This window comes from Nicotiana tomentosiformis, chromosome 2, assembly GCF_000390325.3.
Source record: "Nicotiana tomentosiformis chromosome 2, ASM39032v3, whole genome shotgun sequence".
NCBI lineage: Eukaryota > Viridiplantae > Streptophyta > Magnoliopsida > Solanales > Solanaceae > Nicotiana > Nicotiana tomentosiformis.
In genome coordinates, this window is record NC_090813.1 from 58,888,278 (window position 1) to 58,897,881 (window position 9,604).

General features: G+C 36.8%; 1 pseudogene; it reads left to right on the top strand.

Annotated features, from left to right (window-relative positions):
- Nucleotides 1-1,907: 1,907 nt before the first annotated feature.
- Nucleotides 1,908-4,606, top strand: LOC104093806 (cationic amino acid transporter 1-like; annotated as a pseudogene).
- The last annotated feature ends 4,998 nt before the right edge of the window (nt 4,607-9,604 follow it).

Below are 9,604 nucleotides of genomic sequence, written 5' to 3' on the forward strand. Positions count from 1 at the left end.
TAACAATCTCATAGATGCATCTTATATGGTATACATGGCAGGTGAATGGGCCCATATTCACCTTTGATAAATTTCAAAATTCAAGGGATTCTATCCCAATTTTAGTTGGTATAATAATCGCGAGAACAAGTAAAACAAGAGAATTCATAAAGAATCTTCTTCAACACTTACCCATGTTAATTCTCATTTATTTTGTGCATCTAAATCAAGATTGCTCAATAGTCCATGCTTGATAAAATTATCTGTATTAGTAAACTTCAGGTTTATATCATGACATGCGCAATTGTTAATTAAACTTTCAATTTACTGCGACATGGGTTTTATATCAATAAACATCTAGTTTACTGTGTCATGTAATTTCGTCATATTTTTATTTGTGTAATACAAATCAGGCAATAAAGCGGGTAGTATTCATATATACCTATTACCCCACTACAGTTGTAGTAATATAAAGATATTAAATCTTCATTATTTTTAGTCTCAATATAACCAACAGCTTTCGCGAATACTTTAGAAACTCAATAAGTTTCTTTGAGACTTACCACGACACAAAATAATATAATTGGCTCTTCCAGAGCTCTCAATTAATTTTGTACTACCATTTATTCATCAACATCTATATGGTGAATAAACTTTTAAGGAGAAAGTTATACCATTATGGTCATGGTCAAAATCATTATAGGCAAGATACATTGCTTTTATTACTTTTGCCCTATAATAATCACGTTGCCTTAATATTTTGGTATAATCACTATAGGTACATGATCAATGACCATTCATGGCATAATATTGAAATTATTTTCTTATTTCATCTCAAACCTCTTTCTAGAGGTTAGTGTGGTATATTTACTACCACTAGCACGTTCATATTCTTCCAAGAATGAAATGTATTCATAAATGTCATGTTGTCACATTCTTATTATGAATGGACCATAATCATCTATATGTGTTTACAAACTCATGTCAAATCGATGATAAACATTACTTTCACAGAGTGAAGGATTAGTTTGAGAATCCTTATTGTTCTCATTACCGCAATGATGACGATTATAATTTCGTCTATTGCCACGTCCACATCCATTGGTACCTTCACGGTAATAATTTTATCTTCTTTCAGACTTATTACATATTGCTACCACATTCTTTTAAGGGAATGAGAATGAAGCAAATTCAATGGGACGGGTTTCCACTTCTTGTGCTCACGATCATACATGACTTTGATCATGGCAATACATAGAAATTTTACCACTTTGGGTAGTTATAATTTCTTACAAACTCTATTAGAGTTATAATCAAAATTTATTGTCTTTGCTTGTATTTAAATTAAATTATAAAATTCAAGAATTTAAAAGAGAAAAATAAGGTAAAATACTTACCTTAAATCCAGAATTTATTCCTGAGGAATTTTATGGAACAATTGACAATCACTATGCTAAATATTATGTACAAATTGAGTACCATGCACGTATCCCAAAACCTGGTGTTCAAAGCAGATTCCTCTACTCAATTGGTTAGAGTCTCGTGCTGATAACGTGTTATAAAACAATAAAAGAAGAAGAACAATATTCTAGAGAAAGAGAGAGGGAATTGTTATTGAATTTTGGGATCAATTACAATTGAATACGACCCCTCTATTTATAGGGAAATAGTAACTTAGCCACCAAGTAAAATCTCTAAAATCTCTCTCAAATAGAGGCATTTACCTTAAATAAAATTCTATTTATAACATAAATACTTTTTTTCGTAGAGCAACAATTTTTTATTTTAGTGAATCTTAGTGCATCAACTGGATAATAACATATGGACAATATATTTTCCACGTAATGATAAAACTATATTCGGTGAATCCTTAACTAATTAACTCTGATTTGGATAAGCATGCAAGTTTGAAAGATTCATCCTTTTGGTATTTTCTATTTTTCTGACTCTCACCATAATTTCTTTAACAGAAAATCTTTAAACACTAAATATTTTCATGAATGAAAAGGTGAAGAAGAATGTAGTGCAAGCATCTGAGTGACAAGCAGAAGCTGGCGGAAGATCAGAGGAACACCACATTTCACTATCTTTTCAAATATTAAACCAGGTTTTGTTGATTGCGATCTCTTCCCCATAAATTCTACTTGATTGAATGTATTAATTAATCAGTGAATTTTGAAATATATAGATAAATAGGTCTTAAGTATAGTTAACATTGATAACCCATTAAGCGCATGATTAATTTTTATATTACATACATTTTAAGTGGAGAATGACTATCTATCAATTATACATCCATATGATCACTCAATAGGTTTCTATGAAAATGTAACTATATCTTTTAACAGAATTTAGAGTTAAATTGAGTTTAAAATAAAGTTCAATGGAAATTAAATATTGGTACTTAAAATATTATGCCTAGCACATGATTATTTTTATTCATAATTTGCAGGACAAAATGGTTAATAGCATTAATGAAAATGTAGATCAAAGGCATAATACACTGAAGAAAAGAGGCTGTGGATGCAGCAAAGATGATTTTTTGCCAGAGGAATCGTTCACGAGCAGGGGAAGTTATGCACAAGCATTACGTGAAACAAAAACACGGCTTAAAGACCGCATATTGTCTCGATCTTCGGACCAATTAGAGCTCTATGAAGTGCGTGATCGTAGCCAACATCAGATGAAGAAATTGTTGAATAGGTTTGATTTGATTTGGTTTGGTATTGGTGCAGTAATGGGTGCTGGAGTTTTTGTACTTACTGGTGAAGCTACTAAAAACATTGCTGGCCCAGCTGTTTTACTGTCCTATGTTATATCAGGCATGTCTGCTCTGCTTTCAGTGTTGTGCTATACTGAATTCTCAGTTGAACTCCCTGTAGCTGGTGGCTCATTTGCATATCTGAGAGTGGAGCTCGGCGATTTCATCGCTTTCATTGCTGCAGGGAACATTCTGTTTGAGTACATTGTGAGTGGTGCTAGTGTTGCGCGATCTTGGACTTCCTATTTCGCGACTTTATGCAATCACAAGCCTGATGATTTCCGTATCAATGTCTCGAGTCTTGCTGAGGGTTACAACCACTTAGATCCCATAGCAATTGTTGTCTCAATGGTCATTTGTGTAGGTGCATCCTTGAGCATGAAAGGGTCCTCGCATTTTAATTCATTTGTGACCATAGTACATATTATTGTCATGGTTTTTATACTTGTTGCTGGCCTATCTAAGGCGAATGTGGCTAATTATTAAAGCTTTGCACCTTATGGTGCTCGTGGCGTCCTGAAAGCAACAGCTATGCTCTTCTTTGCTTATGTTGGATTTGATGGCGTCGCAACTCTTGGGGAAGAGATTAAGAATCCAGGTAGGCAAGGGCGTAGTTACTTTTTGTGAAGGGGGTTCAATTGAATACCTGTCGCTGAAAATTACTGTGTAATCCCCTTAACATTAGTTCATATTCTAAGTGTGATACTTTTATAGGTTTTTGAATCTCCTTACTGAAATTTCTGGCTATGCCACTGCAGGTAGGGATATCCCTTTGGGTCTAATAGGTTCGATGGTGGTTATTATCGCAATATATTGCCTCCTAGCAGCGACGTTGTGCGTAATGCAACCTTTTAATCAAGTAGATGTTGATGCCCCATTTACCATTGCCTTCCAAGCAGTAGGGATGAATTGGGCAAAGTACATAGTTGCATTTGGGGCTTTGAAAGGGATGACAACAGTTTTGCTGGCCAACATAATTAGTCAAGCTAGGTATTTTACACACATTGCAAGAACCCATATGGCCCCTCCATTTCTTGCTGCAATTAGTGTAAAGACCGGGACACCTGTTACTGCTACAGTTATAATGACCTCCGCGAATTGCATTATGGCCTTCTTCACAAGTCTTGACATATTGGCAAACCTTGTTTCAATCGCCACATTGTTTGTGTTCTCACTAGTTCCCCTAGCACTTCTAGTGAGACGTTACTACGTGTCAGGGGAAACATCAGACGCTGATAGGAAAAAACTCATTCTGTTCTTGGTTGTGATCACACTGTCCTCGATTGGATCAGGTGTTTGTTGGGCAATCAGCGAAAATGCTTGGTTTGGGTGCAAATTACTGTTGGAGTTTGGTTTTTCGCCACATTGGGGCTAAATTTAATGCTAAAGGAAGCGCGAAAGCCTAACGTGTGGGGATTACCATTGATGCCATGGATTCCATCTGCTAGTGTAGCTATTAATGTGTTCATCATGAGCTCCATTGATGGTGCATCATTTATGAGATTTTCAGTTTGGACCGCGATCTTGCTTGTTTACTACTTGCTTGTAGGATTGCATGCTACCTATGATGCAGCCAAGGAAATTGGTAGTAGTGCTTCTCATATAACTGATGTTGAAGCAAATGCAGCAAGGACCAGTGAAACTGGAGTAGCTAATAACTAGGCATTTAAATGAGATTCAATGGTTTATATCTAGACATACACTTTGGATATATTAGTGTTTTTTTTCCAGTAGACATCTTGATCTCATTAATTTCCTCTTCTTTTCTTCTTTATTAGATCTATTTCAAGAGATGCGATTTCCTTCATGAAATAATAAATGTACATCAGTGTTTAATTGATGAAATACTATTGTGGGCAGTCTATAATGTGTGGTAGGAGTTATTCCTGGATTGCTTCTATATGTCTGGAACCAAATTAAGTACTCCCTTCCCTCCGTTCCAATTTATGTGAATCTGTTTGACTGGGTATGAAGTTTAAGAAAAAATGAAGACTTTTGGAATTTGTGGTCCTAGACAATTCAAAAAGGGGCCAGAGTATTTGTGTGGTTATAAAAGCTTCTCATTAAGGGTAGAATTGTAAGTTTAAGCAAAATTATTTCCAAATTTAGAAAGGATCATTCTTTTTGGAATAGACCAAAAAGAAAATAGGTTCACATAAACTGAAACGGAGGTAGTACATAGTTGGATTCTTTGGACCAGAGTTTCCTTGTCCATGATTATAGAGTCTTGTCAATTTTTGTTGTCTGTTATTTTGTACTTGTGCTAGTCTCTCTTCCACATAGTTGAGTAGATAGATGTAGTAGCGAAGCCAGAAAACTCAATAAGACTGTTCAAAATTTGAACACCCTTTGTGAGTAGACTATACAAGGGTATTCAAAGTTTATTTTTTAAATTAAGAACAAGTAATATTTTACCTTATACGTAGTATAATTTTTCGGCGAAAAGTGTTCAGTTGACCACCTTGGCCATACATAGCTTCACCCCAGATAGATGGGATAATGACCTTTTTCTTAACCCCCATCACTTTTGCTCTATATATCTTTACGTCAGAGTTACAGGAAATACATGTTGAAATATAATCTTAATAGTATCCTAGTATAAAGCAAGACATATTTAACTCCATAATTCTGATTTAATTACTCCCAAAAATGAGGTGGAAAGGGAGAAACTCTTAATTCTTTATGCTATTATGATGACCCAACCTGTCGTCTTGTGTATTGTAGCCCTGTTCCCCTGTTTATTGCTCATCCTATAGTCATTTGTGCTAGTGTGACTTGGCAGGGTATTTGGTTTGGTTCCTACGATGTTTCAGACTGAATTGGGACATTTAGTCCCAAGGTTGGAAGCTTAACCTGAAAGAGTTGACCGGAGTTGGACTTTTGTATAGACGACTTCGGAATAGAGTTTTGATAGTCCCGATAGTTTCGTATGGTGATTTTGGACTTATGAGTATGTCCAGATATTGATTTGGAGGTCCATTGGTCATTTTGGTTTAAATTGGCAAAAGTTGAAAGTTTGGAGGTTGTGAAGTTTGACCAAGAGTTGACTTTATAGATACTGGGCTCGGATTTTGGTTCCGAAAGTCGGAGTAGGTATGGTGTATCATTTATGACTTGTGTGCAAAATTTAAGGTCAATCGAAGTTCGTTTGATAGTTTCCGCATCGATTTTAGAAGTTGGAAGTTTAACAATTCATTAGGCTTGAATTAGGGTGCGATTCGTGAGTTCAATGTTGTTTGATATGATTTGAGGTTTCGACTAAGTTCGTATCGTGTTTTAGAACCTGTTGGTATGTTCGGACGGGGCCCCGGGAGTGTAACGACCCGGCCTGTTGTTTTGAATATTTTAGCCCCGATCCCCTATTTATTGCCTCCTATATGTTGTACTATGATTATGTGCTTTGCTGGGGGTATTTGATTTGGTTTCGGGCAAGTTTCAGAGTGGAATGAGATATATAATCCGTAAGTTGGAGGTTTAAGTTGAAAGAGTTGACCGTAGTTTGACTTTTGTGTAGACGACTCAGAAATGGAGTTTTGACGGTTCCAATAGCTCCGTATGGTAATTTTGGACTTAGGAGCGTATCCAGATGTTGATTTGGAGGTCCGTAGGTCATTTCGGCGTGAATTGGCGAAAGTTGGAAATTTGAAGGTTTGGAAGGTTGGGAAGTTTAATCGGGAGTTGACTTTATTGATGTCGGATTTCTGTTCCGAAAGTTGAAATAGGTCCGTTATGTCACTTATGACTCATGTGCGAAATTTGAAGTCAATCGAAGTTGTTTTGGTATGAATCAACATTAGTTTTGAAATTCGGAAGTTCATAAGTTCATTAGGTTTGAATCGATATGCGATTCATGGTTCTAGTGTTGTTTGATGTCATTTGACATTTCGAGCGTCTTCGTATGATGTTTTAGGACCTGTTGGTACGTTTGGTTGAGGTACTGGGGGCCTCGGATGTAATTCAGACCATATTCGGCGCATTTCGAAACCTTGAAGAATTGCTGAAGCTGCTGAATTTTCTGATGTCTGGTTTCCTTCTTCGCGTTCGCGAGAGGCCTCGTTTTCGCGTAGGGTATCTGTGAGGCAAGTGAGGTTTGTTCTTCGCATTCGCGAATATGGCCACACATTCGTGAAGGTATAAGGAGTTGTTCACCGCATTCGCATATGAAGGGTCATGTTCACGTAGGCCTAGGCTCAGTGTTCATTCCGTTCGCATGGGGGATCTCGCGTTCGCGAAGAGGAATTAGGCAGCTAAGTATTTTTGTGCTTCGAACGCGGGGCACATTCTGCGTTCGCGAAGATGAGCACCTGTGCAGCAAAATTTAAGTTTCAAAATCGAGGGTTCATCTCATATTTTATATTTTGGACCTAGAGAGCTCGGTGTGAGGCGACATTTTGGGGGATTTTCGAAGAAATCGTTGGGGTGAGTGGTTCTAACCCGGATTGGACTATGTTTCATGAATCTATTACTATTTTCATTATCTAATTAGGGATTTGAGTTGAAAATTTGGGAAAAAAATTATGAAAACTTCCTAGACTAAAGTTTTGAGTTTTGAAAGGCGAATTTGGGCCGAGTTTGAGTAATTTTTATATGGTTGGACTCATTATCGAATATGTGTTCAATTTTGTAATTTTGGTCGGGTTCCGTGACGCAAACCCGGGTTGACTTTTTGAGTTGACTTTTTATTTCTTTGCAAAGATCGTAACTTTATTATTCGAATTATGTTCCTATAGTTTATATTTGTGGTATGAAGTTGTTTTGGCTAGATTCGAGCCGTTCGGAGTTGGATAATCGAGGAAAAGGCCTACTAGTGGATTGAGTTAGCGTGTTTTGAGGTAAGTGTCTTGTCTAACTTTGTGTGGGGGAATTTTCCCATAGGATTGGTGTTGTTTGTGATAACTGTGATGTGTGAAAGCCGTGTACGCAAGGTGACGAGTGTGTATACGGGCTAAATATTGAAGTTACTAATTTTAGCTATGTAGATTCCTTTCATGCCTTAATTGAGCTATCATATCATGTCATATTCGTCATCACTAGTCTATTTTCACATGTTCTACTTGTCTTATCTCGTACTTGCTAATTGCTCTACATGTTTAGTTGAAGTTCTTGTTTCCTTTATTCTATATTCATTATTTAACTGTTGAACGCTTTACTTGAAATTGTCATTCTTGGAATATCTTGTTGTTGAAATTGGCATCGAGTTATAAGGGCAGCGATCCACATTGAAGCAAAGTGTTAAGTTGTGAAATACTATTCTGTTGAGTTATTTACTTTCGGTTGTTATTGTTGAGACTATTGTGTATATTGGGATAGAGCCATGAGCTCTTTATTGTGAAAACAATGTTATTGTTTATTTCTTTGGCAAGTTGTGATATTGGGCACTTAGAGGTGCGACTTGTGATACGTTGTGATATTGATACACATGCTGTGGTATAAAGTTTTGGGGTTGAAACGCATGCGGTGAGATAAGGTGGGCTTGATGCGCGTGGCTAGTAGGGGAACTACTAGGAGTCATGCAATGTGATAAGGTGTGGATAAACGTGGGATGCTATTTCGGGAAAATAATTTTCAAAACTAAATGCAAGGCTCCCATGGTGATATATGGAAATATTGTGATTTATTCTTGTGATTTAAGACTACAAGGTGGTACCTCGGTGATGACTCTTGTTGGTATTTCTCTATTGCTCCACTTGTCTTTGGTTATTTGCTTTCCTTAGCATATCATTCCTTGTTTTTCTCCGTGTTGCATTATTTGCTTTAGTTTTGTGTAGCTAACCTTAATATGTTAATTGTTGTTTCTATTTCATTGCTACAATTTCTACACTGCCATACACTTGTACATGTTTTCTTATTTCTTTCCAGTAGAGCCTTGACCTGACCTCGTCACTACTCTACCGAGGTTTGGCTTGACACTTACTGGGTAACGTTGTAGTGTACTCTTTTTTTGGCAAATTATACTACTAGGTGTGCCCAATAGTTATTTTATTAATAATAGAAAAAAAAGGTGCAACACATAGGAAAAGTACAAATAAGGGGGACAATAGCACCAGTAGTATTGCATGTATGCCTTGGCTATATAATCACTCCTCTGCGCCTCACATTGCCTTATGATGGCAGCCTCATGTAGAGGATCATGGATCTGCCGGCAAAGTCTCACGAGGGCATATAATCTCATAGCCATTTGGATGTCTTTCCAAAGGCATAGGACATGAGCAACCACATACTGGGCCTAACCTTACCTTACTAATCCTATTGAGGCATAAATATCCTTGCCTACTAACAAGCATGTAAAAAGAAAGAGCTAGAGAGCACTAAATATTCTATGATCATCACAAAGTTTATAACATACTTCGTGATGATATTACAAATGACTATACCAATAAAATGGTAAAATAAGATGTAGTAGGAATTTGATTCTTGTCCCTTGTTTCCCAAACTTGTAACTTCTTCAATTTGTAGTTCTTGATCATCTTCATCAAACCTCTTCAGAATGTCTTCAAAATTCATGACTTTTTTATTGAATGTTTGGACCTTGTAGATGTAGTTGGGGCTGCCTGTTTTTGTTTGGCAACTCTCATTGGGAATCGCCTAACATTTACTTCGTCATTCATAGAAATAGCTGGAGTGGTTGTAACCAATTGCTGCTGTCCAGCTTGTGTAGTCGTTACTGCAATACATAGTTGTAAATGCTACTGCTGCTGTCTAGTATTTGGAGTTGATATTACTGCTTGTGGAGTGCTTGCAATTTGCTTCTGCTGTCCAGCAACTGTTGGTGTTGTTGCATATTGACCAGACACAAAAGTATCAGCTGGAGTGTTTGCAAAAATCTGCTGCTGCCCATTCCTTTTTGTTGCTGCATTTTTCATC